This window comes from Salvelinus namaycush, chromosome 30 (assembly GCF_016432855.1).
Source record: "Salvelinus namaycush isolate Seneca chromosome 30, SaNama_1.0, whole genome shotgun sequence".
NCBI classification, from domain to species: Eukaryota; Metazoa; Chordata; class Actinopteri; order Salmoniformes; family Salmonidae; genus Salvelinus; species Salvelinus namaycush.
Window position 1 is genome coordinate 5241889 of NC_052336.1, and position 18111 is coordinate 5259999.

The window sequence follows — 18111 nt, forward strand, 5'->3', positions numbered from 1 at the left end:
AGCTAACTTTTTAGTTTGGATCCCACGACACAGTTGGCATCAGTTGCTGGGACTGCTAGTCTCTGTCCAGTGATCTTGCCAACTAAGGCCAGGTCTGAGGAGCTATTTACTTAGTGGGGTTGAGGGCTTGAATGCAGCCCGCGAAGTGGTTAGCCATTGTGGCTGGGACTGCAGATCGTCCCGAGTTTGTGGCTGTCTAGATCCCTGCTGTTTGTTATTTTCAATCTTCCCTGTGACCTGCCCTGTCTGGAACTGTGAGGAGAAACAGCGTAACCTATGTTGCTAGCTACCATGACAAAGTTCTACAAGCAGTTGTTACAAGAAAATAGCTTTGTGTTTTGTCAAAATACTGGTGGATTCAACTAACTGAAGAACAGTTTGCAGTTCCCCCAGAGTCAGCACGATGGGTAGAAACAGGAGAACGGTAAGATGAAAGCAGTCTAAGTCATTGAGAGAGGACATCAGTTCCGTTTGTGAATCCATGATAATAATGATGGATAAATCAGACTATCAAGGCGGAACATGGTTGTGGGCGGAATTGCCGAATCTCCATGAAACCTGGACGGAGTCTGAGGACAAAGTGAGGGAAATGATCTGAGAAATTGACGATGGACCAGTTTGAGGTAGAGCGCGCTCACAGGACTGAAAACCCACCGACCCAGGTGACAGGCCCAGGTCGATAGTCATCAAGTTCCTGAGGTTCAAGAACAAGGTAGAGGTTCTGGAAAGAGCCAAGAACTTGAGAAGAACGTATATCTTCCTCAACCGGGTCTATCCTGAAGCTGTGTGCCAGAAGAAGAAATAACTGATCCCAGCCATGAAAGCTGCCAGAGCACGTGGGGACATTGCTTACATCCCCTATGACAGGCTCATTGTCCACTCTCCCTCCCAGAAGCCTGGAAGGGATGAGAGAACCAAGCCTATGGGTTTGTAGCTTCAACCCCGCAGCACACAAACCAATTGATTAATGGACTGCTGAATGTAAAAAAAAAAATGCTTTGTTTGCTATTTTCAGTATTATGTCTGTGATAAGCTACCAAGGAAAGGGCTAAAATTAGCCCAAATTGATATGTAGCATTAGAAATAAGGTTAATAAAATCAATAACATTCATATATTAGCCATTTCTAAGACTCAATTCATTTGATACAGCAGTAGCAAAACAAGAAAATAGCATCTATAGAAGAGACATACATGCTCACGGGGGATGTGTTGCTGTATATACAGTGCCTTTGGAAAGTATTCAGAACCCTTGACTTTCCACATTTTGTGACATCCTTATTCTAAAATGGATTAAATAGTTTCCTCTTCAATCTACACACAACTCATAAATGACAAAGCAAAAACAGGTTTAAAAAACCCGGAAATATTACATTTACATAAGTATTCAGGCCCTGTACTCAGTACTTTGAAGCACCTTTGGCAGTGATTACAGACTTTAGTCTTATTGGGTATGATGCTACAAGCTTGGCACACCTGTATTTGGGAAGTTTCTCCCATTCTTATCTGCAGATCCTCTCAAGCCCTGTCAGGTTGGATGGGGAACGTCGCTGCACCACTATTTTCAGGTCTCTCCAGAGATGTTCGATCGGGTTCAAGTCCGGGCTCCGACTAGGCCACTCAAGGACATTGAGACTTGTCTCGACCCTAAGCACACAGTCAAGACAATGCAGGAGTGGCTTCAGTACAAGTCTCAATGTCCTTGAGTTGCCCCACCAGAGCACGATCCAACATCTCTGGAGACCTGAAAATAGCTGTGCGGCTATGGAACCCTGACCTGTTAACTGGACGTGCTACCTTGTCCCGGACCTGCCGTTTTCGACCTCAATGCTTGGCTATGAAAAGCCAATTGATATTTACTCCTGAGGTACTGACCAGTTGCACCCTCTACAAACACCGATTAGTATTTGACCCTGCCAGTCATCCATGAATGTTTTGAACATCTTTAAGAACAATCTGGCCTTGATTGCCCTGTACTCTTATAATCTTCACCCGGCACAGCCAGAAGAGGACTGGCCACCCCTCAGAGCCTGGTTCCTCTAGGTTTCTGCCTTTCTATGGAGTATTTCCTAGATACCGTTCTTCTACATCTGCATTGTTTGCTGTTTCTGTAAAGCACTTTGTGACATCTGATGAAATAAAAAAGGGCTTTATAAATATATTTGATTGATATTGTGTGTAGATTGATGAGGTTAAAAAAAACAAGTATTTTTAGAATACGGCTAACGTAACAATTTGTAAAAAGTCAAGGGGTCTGTATACTTTCCAAATGCACTGTATATTCAGTAAAATCCCTGTAATGCTTAGAGAAGAGCTTACGTCAAATGTTTTTGAAGTGTTGTGGTTGCAGGTTCACTTGGCAAATCTAAAATACTTTTCTTTTGGGGTGTTGCTATAGCCCACCAAGTGCTAACAGTCAGTATCTAAATGTGTGAAAAGCTTGATAGTGTGATGTAAACAGAGGTCTACTTTCATGGAGTCCTGAATATTGACTGGGATACATCAAGGTGTCTGCTCAAAAAGGAAGATTCTCACTGTAACCAGTGTTTTTAATCTGGTTCAAGATATTAATCAACCTACGAGGGTGTTTACAAACACCAGAGGAACAAGATCCACATGTATCGATCACATTGTGTTAAATACTGTAGAACTTTGTTTTAAAGCTGTCTCCGTAACCATTGGATGCAGTGATCACACTATAGTGGTTAGTCAGGAAAGCCAACTTTCCAAAAGCTGGTCCTAAAAGTGTATAAGAAATCATACAAAATATTTTGCGATGAGTCTTAAGTGGATGTTACATATATTTGTTTGTCTGATGTAATTAATGAAAGGAGCATCCAAACGCTGCACTTGATGAAATTGCTTCTTCCAATTATTGATAAACATGCACCTGTTAAGAAAACACTTCTAACAGTGTTAATGCTCCATGGATTGATGAGGAATCCACGCAAAAGGAATGGCCAATAAGTTGTCTACGCAGCAGACTGGCTGACATACTGCAAATTGTGACTAAACTCAAAAGAAACTGCATTATGAAGCCAAGATCAATTATATAAATGGAAAAAAACTCAGATGGCTTATTCATCATGAATCGATTTAATGTTGGCAATTATTTTAAAGACTTTATTGGCAAAGCGGGAAAACTTTAGCAGGAAACGCCAAAGTGAGCCGTCGTATTCATGTATAAATCTTTTTTTCTTTAAATGAATTTTGTAAAGTTCATGTGGGAGAGGTGGAAAAATTGTTACCTATCAATGACAAACCTCCTGGCATTGACAACTTAGATGGAAAGCTACTGAGGACTTTATAGGCACTTCAAATCGGTCATGTCATCTGTGCCTAGAGGAAAGTCTTTGTCCTCAGGCTTGGAGGGAAGCCAAAGTATTTCCACTACCCAAGAGTGGTAAAGCAGCCTTTACTAATCCTAATAGCACACCTATAAGCTTGCTGCCAGCTCTTAGCAAACGGTTGGAGAAAAACAAATCTCTAAACAAATGAACAGACTTTCAACATGCTTATAGAGAAGGGCACTCAGCATGTACTGCACTGAAATTACTGATGATTGGTTGAAAGAAATTGCTAAGAATATTGTGGGAGCTGTACTGTTAGAGTTGAGAAATGTTAGGATTTTTAAATCTCATCTCTGAATCCATGATATGACAAACTAATTGAAGCTATCATTAAACTCTACATTTTTGACAAAGTGTGGTGTACCACAGGGCAGATCTCTTGGCACTCCTTTTACCAATGAGCTGCCACTACACCAAGTATTCATGTATGCTTATGATTCAACCATAAATGCGTCAGAAACCACAGGTAATGAAGTCAATGATACCTTTTACAGAGTTGGTCTGTTTTGAAAAGGGTGGCCGGTAATAAACTGGTGCTGAACATCTAGAACTAAGAGCATTGCATTTTGGAACAAATCCTTCCCTAAATTCTAGACCTCAGCTGAATCTGGTAATGAATGGTGTGACTGTTGAACACATTGATACTAGCTGACTTTTTACAATCTAATGCCAAGTAATGATCAAAACAAAGATTCAATGGTTTTAAAGATGGGTGGAGGTCAGTCCGTAATAAAGAGATGCTCTGCTTTTTTGACACCACACTCCAAAAAGCAAGTTTCGCAGGCTCCAGTTTTGTCTTATCTGGATTGTGGTCAAGTGCTGCAAGGAAAGACCTAGTTAAGCTGCATCTGGCCCATCTTGCATGTCATTGTAATCAGAGGGCTGATATAAATACTATGCATGCCAGTCTCTTGGTTAAGAGTTTTTACCTTTAACTAGCCAAGTCAGTTTAGGAAAAAAATCATATTTACGATGCTGGGCCAATTGTGCACCACCCTATGGGACTCCCAATCACAGCCGGTTGAGGAAAGACATAACTTATTTAAGAAACAGTAGTGTTAAAATCCCAAATTGTTTGCATAGTCAACTTACACAGATCTGACGCGCACACACATGTCACTAGGGGTCTTTTCACAGTCCCTAAACCCAGAACAAATTCAAGAAACCATACAATAGAGCCATTATCCTGTCTAGGATGAGTGTGCCGCTAGCGGCCCCCCCCCCCCCCCCCACTGAAAAACCAGTGCCGCGAAATTCAAAAAAAATATTTTTTTAAAATATTTAACTTTCACACATTAAAGTCCAATACAGCTAATGAAAGACACAGATCTTGTGAATCCAGTCAACATGTCCGATTTTTAAAATGTTTTACAGGGAAGACACAATATGTAAAGATGTACATCTATTACCTAAAAACACATTAGCATAATCCACCATCTTTTATTTGTCCACCAACACCAGTAGCCATCACCAATTCGGCTAAACTAAGATATTTATAGCCCCTAACCAACAAAAAAACTCATTAGATGACAGTCTGATAACATATTTATGGTATGGGATAGGTTTTGTTAGAAAAAAGTGCATATTTCAGGTAGATGGCATAGGTTACAATTGCACCCACCGTCACAAATGGAATAGAAAAACTACTTAGAGCAACGTGTTTACCTACTTACTAATCATCAAACATTTCGTAAAAATACACAGCATACACGAATCGAAAGACACAGATCCTGTGAATACAGACAATATTTCAGATTTTCTAAGTGTCTTACAGCGAAAACACAATAAATCGTTATATTAGCATAGCACATACCACATAGCAGCCCAGCATTGATTCTAGCCAAAGTGAGCGATAAAAGTCAACATCGCCAAAAGATATTAATTTTTTCACTAACCTTCTCAGAATTCTTCCGATGACACTCCTGTAACATCACATTACAACATGCATATACAGTTTGATCGCAAATGTTTATATTTAGCCACCAAAATCATGGTTATACAATGTGAAATTTAGCTCAGCTGGTCAGAATTTCCTTGCGCCACTTAGACAGTGATCTACTCTTATACATAAATACTCATAAACGTGACTAAAAAATATAGGGTGGACAGGGATTGATAGACAATTTAATTCTTAATACAATTGCGTTATTACATTTTTTAATTTATCCTTACTTTTCAATACAGTTTGCGCCAAGCGAAGCTACGTCAAAAAACATGGCGTCCTAAGCCACTAAAATGTTTCGACAGAAACACGATTTATCATAATAAAAATGTCCTACTTTGAGCTGTTCTTCCATCAGTATCTTGGGCAAAGGATCCTTTCTTGGGAGAAATCGTCTTTTGGTGGAAAGCTGTCCTCTTGCCATGTGGAAATGCCAACGGCGTTCGGGATGAACTGAAAAGCGTGCCCAACTATTCACATCGTTGCAAAAATAAATGTCCCAAAATCGCACTAAACGGATATAAATTGCTATAAAACGCTTTAAATTAACTACCTTATGATGTTTTTAACTCCCATAACGAGTAGAAACATGACCCGAGTAATATTACCCCCTTCACTAATGCTTGGAAAAGGTGCGGGCCGGTGTCCTCTAGGCGCATGACGCAGCTCCAAAAGAATGACTAGCTTCAGGGTTTTTTCATTTGTAGGGCCTGTGAACGCGCAATCGACCCCATTGGAATCGTCATCACGTAAAGGCATCCAGGGGCAGACGTAAGAAGTGTCCGTATAGTCATAGCAAAATCAGTGCCTTTTTAACTGACTTCAGAACAGTGGCCAACATTTCTGAAATCTGAATCCATGTCAGGGAAATTGCTGTAGAATGGGCTCTGTTCCACTTAGAGACAAAATTTCAACTCCTATAGAAACTATAGACTGTTTTCTATCCAATAATAATAATAATATGCATATTGTACGATCAAGGATTTTGTGGGAAGCCGTTTAAAAAAAGTACCCAATTAGCATAAATAGCCTAAACAGCGCCCTCATCCCCAACAGGTTATTGCATGGAACTCCATTCCATCTCATGTCGCTCAAATCAGCAAACGTTGTTTAAAAAAAAAAATATTCAGGTTAATCAACACATTGCACAACAACTCTCCCCTATTTGACCTAGATAGTTTGTGTTGATATGTAGGCTACGTGTGCGTTAAAAAGGTAGTTTGGTACTTGAGCTGTTCTTGTCTCTTAATGTTCTGTATTATGTAATGTTCCATGTTCTGTGTGGACCCCAGGAAGAGCAGCTGCTGCTTTTGCAACAGCTAACAGGGATCCTAATAAAATACATTGATCCCCAACATCTTGATAGAGGTTCATGGCTAGACAGTAATGAGGCTTTTCCTGAAAAACTCCAGTATTTGCCAATGTCAAGCATACCCATACCATGATGCAGTTACCACCATGCTTGAAAATGAGGCAGTTAGTGATGTGTTAAGCGCAAATCTAAGGCTTTACATTTAGGCCAAAAAGTGTATTTTTGCTGTATTACTTTAGTGCCTTGTTGCATGCATTCTGCACATTTGTATTCTTGTCACTGTTGTGTAGGCGATTGTGGCGTCACCACAATGTTGTTGATACAGCCTTAGTTCTCCAAGCACAGCCATTGAACTCCGTAGCCATTTTTGAACTCACCAATGGCCTCATGGTAACATCCCTGAGCAGTGTCATGTCCTGCAGCTCAGTAGGACTATCTTTGTTGTGTCTGGGTGGTTTAAAGTATCAACCAGATCATGCTTAAAGAGACGTTCATTGTCAGATTGGTTGTTACCCATCACTGCCCTTTGAGGCTTTTGCAAAGCTCTGTGGTTGTGCTTGAAATTCAACACTTGATTGTGGGACCTTAAAAGCATTAGGGGTTGACTGGATTTTTGAATTACTATTATTTCAGTGTGAGTCCAGGTAATTTGTGATATGTTAAGCCATATTTTACTCCTGAACTAATTTAGGCTTACCTAAACAAAAGGGGATGAATACTTATGCAACAGTCTATATGTACAAATACTTTACATTAGCATATTCTCTAGATTGTTGACATCCATTTTAATCCCACTAACACAAAAGTTGAATTAATCCAAAGGGTCTGAATACTTTAGCAAGGCACTGTAATTGGCTTTCTCCGTATGCTTTTAACATAGGAGTTGAGAAAGGTTTTGTTACATGGGCACAGCTGGAAATCAGTAGTGGTAACTGAGTGCGTGTGTGTGTTTTGAAGTGGTGCCAGTGCCCTGGCCTGGTCTAGTTTCTCTTAATGGACCAAACTCCAAAAGTAGGTCTGGCATATCCAAGACTCATTAATTGTGGCTTTGCCTAAAATGGCTGCGGAGAGAGCGAGCACGCATGAGGCCTATTTGTTCAAAGATTCCACCCGTGGGTGCAACTAAGATTACAAAAGCTCTGTGCTGTAAATGGCGGTGGGTGGTGCTACTGATGTGTGGTTACGTACGCCATCAGCCTTCCAGCAGCTCCTGCCATTCAAACAGTGATGGTCGTGCTGTGTATGCCAACATTGCTTAATGTATACAATGGCACCCAACTGTATACACTGTACAAAGCAATGGGATCAGACAGTTCAATGTTTTATTTTGTGACGTATAGCAAATGATCTCACTACTGGACCAAGAGAGACAAACATGCATTAATAGTAACCTTTGACAGCCGCCTACTCACCTTTTCATCATTGGCAACCAGCAGTGTCTCCATCCCCGTCTTTAACCTTTGGAGCTCCTGGTCTGTCGAAAGAGGAGTCAGTGTAGTTGCCATCATGTACCTTATGCAGTACCATAATATGGCAATGTATTTGCAATCTTTCATTTTCTACCCCATTTAGGCATATAGTTGGAATATGTATAATCGATGGAGCAGAGCTTTTCTCAGATGGAAACGTCTCACCTAGCCAGGGAAAAATCAACAGTATTAGCTAGGGGTCTATACAATGAAGCAGAAATTAAGTAGAGAAAGTTGACAGGCAGCCATGGGCAATGGAAAAGTTCTGAAAATGAAACTTAATCACTTATCTATACTTCTAGTAGCAAGAGCATAATGACATATCAAGGTTGTTACTGGACACCAGTTGGCTGACATTAACAGATGAAGAGTCCCTTCCCAGTGGAAATTCTGATCAGGGATTCAATAATCTACTCAGTTGAAGAAACATAAGCTCATAAAATGTTACCAGACAGAGGAAGCCAATGTCCATTCCTGGGTTTGATTTTCTTGGAGCCCCACAACAGGGTATGAAAGAGTGAAATGAGTGTATTCAGGTAAGGGACAAGATGTTGAAGCAGTGTTTAAGTTGTTAAAATAGTGTTAAGGCTTACGCTTATTGTTGAGCCTTCTCCTAAACATATCCTCTAACAGTGGAAATGCAAGGTGGAGAGAGAACCATTGTTAGACACCACTCAGGCACAGCATGTTATTGATCCATGACTGACAAACCTATTGACTAGTCACCAACAAAGGACATACAATCCCTTCATTACAGAATAACAAACCCTGTAATAAAGTTATGCAGTTTGGAAGAAGTGCTTGGGTGCTTACCTCTCTCGGAGGTCTCAGCGGACAGTGGTCTGGCCAGGAGCTGTGCATGCAGGCTGTCTAACTCCGCATTCTTACTGAGCAGGAGCTGCTGGAGGTCTGATATCTGTGCCTGTGTGGGATAGGGGGACAGGGTAAGATCAGGAGCATGCATAAGCTAAAAACACATACTCAGAAAGACAAACTAAGTATAAGTCAACACTCATAACAAAAATGTCCGCATAACTTGGAGACTAAGTTTATTGGTGGCATAAACTGTTTAGCAGATGTAATAGGTGCAGCAAAATACACCTGAAATCTAAAGCAGATTTACATGATTTGGCTGGTTCATCTTTCCAGAGCAGGCTATATGTTTTACATAGGGCACACTGAAGTTCACAGTAACGCAACATGACCGTGTACACCAAAAAAAGACATTTTAGCAAGGCTCTTATACACTAGCAGTAATTTAAGTTAAAATGCATAGTGTGAACAAAAAGCAGATGGGACAGATGAGGCGAGTGCATGTAAAAAAAAAAGCTCAATGAAGAAGTTCAGGAAAAGGAGAGATTGAGGGGTAAAGAGTGCAGGGGAGTGAAAGAGCGAGCAAAAGAGCCAGGTAGCGAGCCAGCGAGTTATGGTGTGTGTTAACCAAGATATTGTAATACCGCCAAGAGAAACCAAGGAACTGTGCCACCATTTAAATCCATTTCTACAAAGAAAATGTTCTGCAGATTTGTTAAGAAAAGCCTTTTGTGAATGACTTGTCTGTAAGACTCATCCAACTGGGCAGAAGAGCAGATTGGACAGTTTAGGAAAGCTGTAGTTAGCAGAGGAATCTGGGCACTACTAGTACTGTCTAGACATAACAGGAGATGAGGTAGGCTAATGTGTTTAACCTTTGTTGCTTTGAGTCTCCTCTCATACTGGGACTTCTGGTCTTCAAGATGTTCTACTTTCTCCTTGAGAAGACTGATCTCTTGAAGTATGACCTGGGGACATTGATAAAAGGATTTACAACTCGTACATGTCATTGTCACAAATGTACATCAGATAATGGATTGTTTTAATTGTCTGGAGACTGTCAATTAGTCCATGAGTTCTATCTGCTAACTACTCACAACACCACAGTGAAATGCCTCTTATATGATGCAGTACAGTACATGCATCAACCCCCTTATTTACACAAGTCATGGGATTGCATTGGGTTTGGGTCTCATGACCTACGCATGTGTAAGCGTTGTGGTGAGGGGTTCCTTAGTGCAAGCATAAATCTAAGTGTCAGAGCCTTGGGATCATTCCATACAGTGATGGGATGACTACATGCTTGGGGTCAAAGGTCATGCAGACATTCTCTGCCTACTCTCGCCACAGCAGCACTGCTCCTCAGAAGTACTGGAGCTATTCTCCACTCCTGGGATCACGTCAGGAGGCTCCTCCAGCCCACTGTCATGTACCTCTGGGCTACCCTCACAGGCAAGCCCCTGGTCTGGGTTTTGGGCCTCCGTGGAGCCAGTGTCGCAGGCCTCCTGTAAGCTGCGGTCAGCCTGGCCTGTTTTCTCCCGGATCCTGCAATTGATCTCCTGCTGAAACCTACACATCTGCTCCTGCAGCTCACTTATCAAGTTCACAACACTCTAACAGGAAGAGAGAAATAAGGAAAATAAAACCAAAGAGGAAGAATGAAAAAGGAAAGAGTTGTGTCTGGTGTTCCTCAACGATATACTACTACATTTTCTACACATTTAGTTAAAGTAAACAGATGGAATGTTTAAAGCCATGCAGTGATTTGGTTTGATATGTCTGAGTGAACCACAATGAGAAACAAAGCGCTGCGAGATCTAAACACTCTGGGCCTGTGAAATAGTTGTCTGGTCAGGGTAAATATGCTTTTAACCTACTGGAGTGAAAACAAGAGGTATATAGTCACACGCTACTGCCACATGAAATGAACAGTCTAGTCCATTAGAGCAGGGCATGTTATCATACTTAGAGCGTAAACAACCATAGAGCTATACCTGGACTGTGGAAGTATCACATGAAGTCCAGTATAGAGGATATGACAGATATGCAGAGCTGTCCAAAGCTATATATAATCATGAGCTTAGTGACTTCGCGCCACAGCAGGGAGGCCTCCAAAATGAGTGTCAATGTGTGCGTGCGCATATTCACACACGCTATATGCTTGAATGGTCACACATGGAAAATCAGCAGAATGTTCAAAACAGGTCTCATTCTCTCCAGTCAGCTGTCATAGGGAAGGCAGTGTGTACATGACCAGAGCAGAAAGACTATTGCAACACGTGTCCTTATATTACTAAATATCCTCTACATTACAAACCACAGGTATGGATAATTTCCTGTCTAAAGTGTTATGTTACCCGCTCTTGAAAGGGGTGGGGTTTCCTCATTTGACACTAACCACCTTCCTCTGCAGCTCATACAATAGGCCAGTCATGATTTCAACATCAGGACTTTAGACTAAAACCTGTCGCAGAGTTAAAGCCTACGCACCCTCAGGTTTACCCAGTCATCCATCATGCCAACACGGCTACACATAGTACTGGATGTGCTCTGGGGCACAAAGGCTCTTTGTCAAGCCATGTTTTGACAGTAACTACATACTGGTAGTTCTCGTAACATACAATATCTGCCCCTTTGTCTTAAAGGACCCATTAAAGGACTATGCCAGTTCTGGACTGACACCTAGTTTTTCTGGATCTTTGTCAAGTAATGCAAGGGGGGGGAAAAAAATGGTACAGCAGCCATTTTGGGAGGGGGTGTGGATGACCACACACCATAGCAGTCATCGTATTAGGTTTTGCTGAAGTTCTGAGGAAAAATGTTGGACCTTACCTTCATGTGGTGATGGGTGTAGGTAACCCAACATACCATATGGGCTTAAACAAACATACATTTCAGGTTGAACTAAAACACAGAGCCATGACTTCATGGAGAGTAGTTTCATTCCTAGGTAGTCCAGGAAGAGGGTGGAGTACATTTTACTCTGTCTTTAGCATATGTTTGTCATAAAGTCAGCAGCATTGTTGTATCTCCCAAAACATGATCAGGAATTGTACATGCACTCCTGTCATTTCCTGGCAAAGCTCACTTAAATAGAAGTATCACAAGGGATGTGAAACAAACCCCCTTAGAGTATGGAAATAATTCAGCTTCCCTATACATGTCTAAACGCATTCTAAAAAATATGTATATTTGTTTAAGTAATCAGATTTGCTACATTACAGTCTGTCTCAGGGACTCAACTCTAACCGCCTCAGTCATACATAAAAGTTTAGGATTACACTCATCACCCCTCATTTGTGTGTCTGTGTCCTTACCTCTGCTTTATGCTTCCTCGCTACTCCATGAATTTGTTTCTTCTCCATGTCCACCAGCTTCAGTTTCAGGTAAGACACCTCTCCCATCAGATCCAACTTCTGACTCTCCAGTGACGTCCTGCTAAGAAGCTCCTGCCACCAGGGGAGACACTTGTTAACACCAATCATGCAAATGGCCACACCATTAGAGACAGTAGTACAACCACACCAAGCCCAAACAGAACTTTTACACTGGACACTAAAGAAGCTACCATCTAGCTCTGTTCAATTCTCTCAAAGTCAGACGCTGTCCACACGGCTAAATATACACAGCTTCTGGGCACTATTTTACTGCGCCTCTCACATGCAGACACACGAGTACAAAGCATGCAGAGGAGAGCATGAACGAGCCCACAGAACCCTGCACAGTTGCCATACAACAACAACTAGAAATACTGTAGAGGCCCAGCACGTGCCTTCCTATTTAAATTAGGATTTCTATCAATCAAACATGATGCTGATTAGGACCTTGCTTGGTCCACTAATTATCCCTCTTTATCAGAAAAACGGTCTGCTTTGAAAGTCCCTATTTCATTCAACAGCTAATTAGGTTGATTTCAGGCAGGTGCAAAGTCTCAGAGGCTGCCCAATTCTGATATGTTTTCACAAATTGGTATTTTGACCAATCAGAGCAGCTCTGAAACAGTGCTGATGTGAAAAGATCTGATGTGATTGGTCAAAAGACCAATTAGTGTAAAAAATAGCAGAATTGGGCTGCCTGTGTAAACACAGCCTTAGAAAGGTCCAAAGAAAATATCTGAAGCACTGAGGCAGTCCAATCATGGGCATTTAAAAATGTAGCTTTTTTGAAGAGAAACGGGTTTGTTTTCTGAGGTTTCTGGGAGAGTGCACATGGAAAATATTAGAGCTGTGTCACTAGTAAGAGATTTGCGGCTCAGGTACGAAGCCTCATAATGACAACGTCTCAAGGAAACAAACCCAGCCCTTCAGAACAACCCTGCTGTACAGAGTTAACCAGGGGTGTATTCATTATGGAAACTGTTTACCGTTTAACCTCTACGGGATTGGTGTCTCCCCTGTGGGACGGTTGAGCTAATGTAGGCTAATGTGATTAGCATGAGGTTGTAAGTAACAAAAAAATCTCAGGACATAGACATATCTGATATGGGCAGAAAGCTTCATTTCTTGTAAATCTAACTGCACTGGCCAATTTACATTAGCTATTACAGTGAAATAATGCCATGCTACTGTTTGAGGAGAGTGCACAATTATGAACTTGAAAATGTATTAATAAACCAATTAGACACATTTGGGCAGTCTTTATACATCATTTTGAACAGATATGCAATGGTTCATTAGATCAGTCTAAAACTTTGCACACACTGCTGCCATCTAGTGGCCAAAATCTAAATTGTGCCAGAGCTAGAATAACAATGGGCTTTCTCTTGCATTTCAAAGATGATGGTACAAAACAATTTTAAATGTTTCATGTTTTTTTCTTTGTAATATCTTTTACCAGATCTATATCTATTCTCCTACATTAATTTCACATTTCCACAAACTTCAAAGTATGCGAATCCTTGCTTCAGGTCCTGAGCTACAGACAGTTAAATTTGGGTATGTCACTTTAGGTGAAAATTGTAAAAAAAGGTCCATCCTTGAATGGAAACAAACGGAGCAAAACAAAAGTTTATTTTGGACAAATGCAGGTAGGTCCCTCCCCATTTAATTTATTTTGCTTCTGTTTAATGAACTTTTTGCAGCAGAATCGAAGTTTGCAATGGCTACCAAATGAAATGCATTGTTGGCATTTAATGACAGTCTACCAAAGATGGCCTAGTATACAGATTTATTCAGGGGAACTTTGGAGCAGTTGAAAGCCTCTCCTTGGAATGATGATAAACTGTAGCAAAAACGCTTACTAGTATGCTAAGTTTGTCCTACCTCAGTTTCCAGTTTGTATGGACTGACGATAGTCCTTTTCATGCATGTTGCTGTCATGAAGTTATCTTAGTTTAGTTTTAAAGAGGATCCTTGGTTCTGACTGAGTTTCCATGTCTGCTCTGAGCTTGAACTCCACTGCACCTCACAGGAGTGGAAGACATGGACACACCACTTCTACTGATGACAGATCTCTCTCTCTCACACACACACACACACACACACACACACACACACACACACACACACACACACACACACACACACACACACACACACACACACACACACACGGGTGGTTAGGGGTGTGACCGACTACGCTCCCGGTCCTGTGCACACCTGCCCAGACAGACCAGCCCTAGAGCAGAGCACCACGACCAAACCTACCAGAGCAGACAGACGCTGCACTCTAAGAATCAGTCTTGGATGGGAACAGACCACACTAAACATTTGGGTTGTCAGAGATCTAGAGCCTGGCTCACTGGAATCCCTGGGAGGAATTTCCTCCTGGGAAGCTGGACTCTATAGGAGGCAGTCTACCATGAGACTCAGCATGTCTAGACAGTCTGCTAGGAGACAGAGTATGTCTAAATGTAGTCTGCTAGTGGACTGAATATAAGACTATTGTATGAGGAGTATTTTTACCATGGATGTGTGCTAGTCTTAAAATACAAAGTAGTAGATGAAAGCTTTGGATGTCACATGCTCACACATGCATTATTTTAAAGTATTCTAGTCACACATGAAGCAAATGTCATGATGTCAGTCTAAGGGAGAAGGCATAATGGTTGTGCTGCTGTGATGCAGACTTTCAGATCCCAATTTGAATAGAAACGGGAAGATACGGAAGTGAACCTGATAACCACACAAAACGAGGAAGTTGATATCATACCGAAGCCAGTCTAAACTGAGACTGTGAATAAGGTTGAGGTTCAAAGGTTTGTATGAATGGAAGAGGACCAGTGTGTGAGGTCCTTACCTGTTGCAGCATCTCTTCTGTAGAGTTTAGCTTGTGTTGGTGTTCCTCCAGAGAACTTTCCAGATCACTGATCTTTACACCCTGAGCTTCCACCTGGTCCGTCAGAACGCTCACCTGTGTGTGTATGTGTGTGTGTGTGTGTGTGTGTGTGTGTGTGTAATGGAGGAGAAACTTAGTCACACCAGTAGACAGCAATACTTCAACATTTCTGACCCCTTCTTTCAATGTTGTCAACCCTCTTGACCTCTGTTCATCCTTCATTCCCACTCTCTCTTTCTCCCTCCCTTCTTCCCCCCTTCCTGGCTCCACCCTTTACTCCTCCTGACCTGGGAAGTTATCTAACCCCAACATCCACATGCACTTTCTCAAAGTCATTAAAATCACCTCTCTTTGCCTGCCATCCATTTCACAACATATCAGTTCCTTAATTGATAATCACTTCACACTGCCAGATTAAACAGTGCAAATATTTCCAAAGCTGAATGAAGGACTCTTTGTCCTTCAGGAGTTTTTCTCAGTTCAGCCCATCAGGCCGGCTCTGCACTACTCATGATATAGATAAAGCTGTTGAGAAAACAAACTAGCGAAAGAGTCAATCAGTTACAAAAGGCAGGGCTCAACCAGCCAATCAGGTGGAGTTTAGTGGAGGAATGTGTTAGTGTGTACATGAGACCTATACACAACAGCAAGTCATCACATCTGCCAACAAACAGAGGTGTGTTGTAGCCAGCAAGTCTGGACCTGACTGCAGAAAAACCCTTACTCAACAGCCCTGAGAACTAGTGTACACACACACACACACACACACACACACACAAGTACTGCCCTTGTACCTAACCCTTGGAGGCCTGGTCACACTCAAAATTAAAGTGGAAAACCACACTACAGGCTGATCCAACTTTGATGTAATGTCCTTAATACAAGTCAAAATGAGGCTCAGTAGTGTGTGTGGACTCCACGTGCCTGTATGACCTCCCTACAACGCCTGGGCATGCTCCTGATGAGGTGGCGGATGGTCTCCTGAGGGATCTCCTCCCAGACCTGGACAAAAGCATCCGCCAACTCCTGGACAGTCTGTGGTGCAACGTGGCGTTGGTGGATGGAGCGAGACATGATGTCCCAGATGTGCTCAATTGGATTCAGGTCTGGGGAACGGGCGGGCCAGTCCATAGCATCAATGCCTTCCTCTTGCAGGAACTGCTGACACACTCCAGCCACATGAGGTCTAGCATTGTCTTGCATTAGGAGGAACCCAGGGCCAACCGCACCAGCATATGGTCTCACACGGGGTCTGAGGATCTCATCTCGGTACCTAATGGCAGTCAGGCTACCACATGGAGGGCTGTGCGGCCCCCAAAGAAATGCCACCCCACACCATGACTGACCCACCGCCAAAATGGTCATGCTGGAGGATGTTGCAGGCAGCAGAACGTTCTCCACGGCGTCTCCAGACTCTGTCACGTCTGTCACATGTGCTCATGTGCTCAGTGTGAACCTGCTTTCATCTGTGAAGAGCACAGGGCGCCAGTGGAGAATTTGCCAATCTTGGTGTTCTCTGGCAAATGCCAAACGTCCTGCACGGTGTTGGGCTGTAAGCACAACCCCCACCTGTGGACGTCGGGCCCTCATACCACCCTCATGGAGTCTGTTTCTGACCGTTTGAGCAGACACATGCACATTTGTGGCCTGCTGGAGGTCATTTTGCAGGGCTCTGGCAGTGCTCCACCTGCTCCTCCTTGCACAAAGGCGGAGGTAGCGGTCCTGCTGCTGGGTTGTTGCCCTCCTACGGCCTCCTCCACGTCTCCTGATGTACTGGCCTGTCTCCTGGTAGCGCCTCCATGCTCTGGACACTACGCTGCCAGACACAGCAAACCTTCTTGCCACAGCTCGCATTGATGTGCCATCCTGGATGAGCTGCACTACCTGAGCCACTTGTGTGGGTTGTAGACTCCGTCTCATGCTACCACTAGAGTGAAAGCACCGCCAGCATTCAAAAGTGACCAAAACATCAGCCAGGAAGCATAGGAACTGAGAAGTGGTCTGTGGTCACCACCTGCAGAACCACTCCTTTATTGGGGGTGTCTTGCTAATTGCCTATAATTTCCACCTTTTGTCTATTCCATTTGCACAACAGCATGTGAAATTTATTGTCAATCAGTGTTGCTTCCTAAGTGGAGAGTTTGATTTCACAGAAGTGTGATTGACTTGGAGTTACATTGTGTTGTTTAAGTGTTCCCTTTATTTTTTTGAGCAGTGTATATATATATCCCTCTCTTTCTCTCTACATCTCTCTCTCTTTCTCTCTCTCTGCCACCCTCTCTTTCTATCTCCCTCCCTCTTTCTCTCTGCCTCTCCCTCTTGCTCTCTCTTTTTCTCTCTTCCTCTCCCTCTTGCTCTCTCTTTTTCTCTCTTCCTCTCCCTCTTGCTCTCTCCCTACCTTTCTTATGACTGATACATGATAGAGCTACTACTGCTTATATTTTATAGAGGGCACCAAGGGGCCAATGCGGTGTAATGTATCCTTTTGTATTGCAGTAGGCTCATATTCAACTCTCTCTGTCTCTTTCTCTCTCCCCCTCCGTCTCTCTCTCTCTTCCTCCCTCTCTTATAACTGATACATAAGGGGGCCAATGCAGTGTAATGTATCCTCTTGTTTATCAGTAGGCTCATATTCAACTCGGGGGATTCAACTTCAGCTGAATTTAAATAATAATTTCTATAGATGAAGGGTATATCCATTAACAAAACTCTTTTATATGCCAATGTGCAGCGAAACACACTATTCTCTCCCATACAAACACACAAATGCAAAACATGCACATGCATGTATTGTTCATGCCATAAGGTAATCTTACCTGGAGGGCAAGGAACTCTTTGTCTCCCTCTAAGCGTGTCAACCGTTCTTGGTTAGTCTCGCCGTTCACAGGGGACCGCTGGTTTACCTACAGAGGAGCGATCAGTTACTGGTCAATTTGTGGTCAGTACAAATA

At 42.5% G+C, this 18111-nt stretch overlaps 1 pseudogene; it reads right to left on the reverse strand.

The window, feature by feature from the left end:
* LOC120025304 overlaps positions 1-18111 on the reverse strand; it is a 31842-nt pseudogene that overhangs the window by 10659 nt on the left and 3072 nt on the right.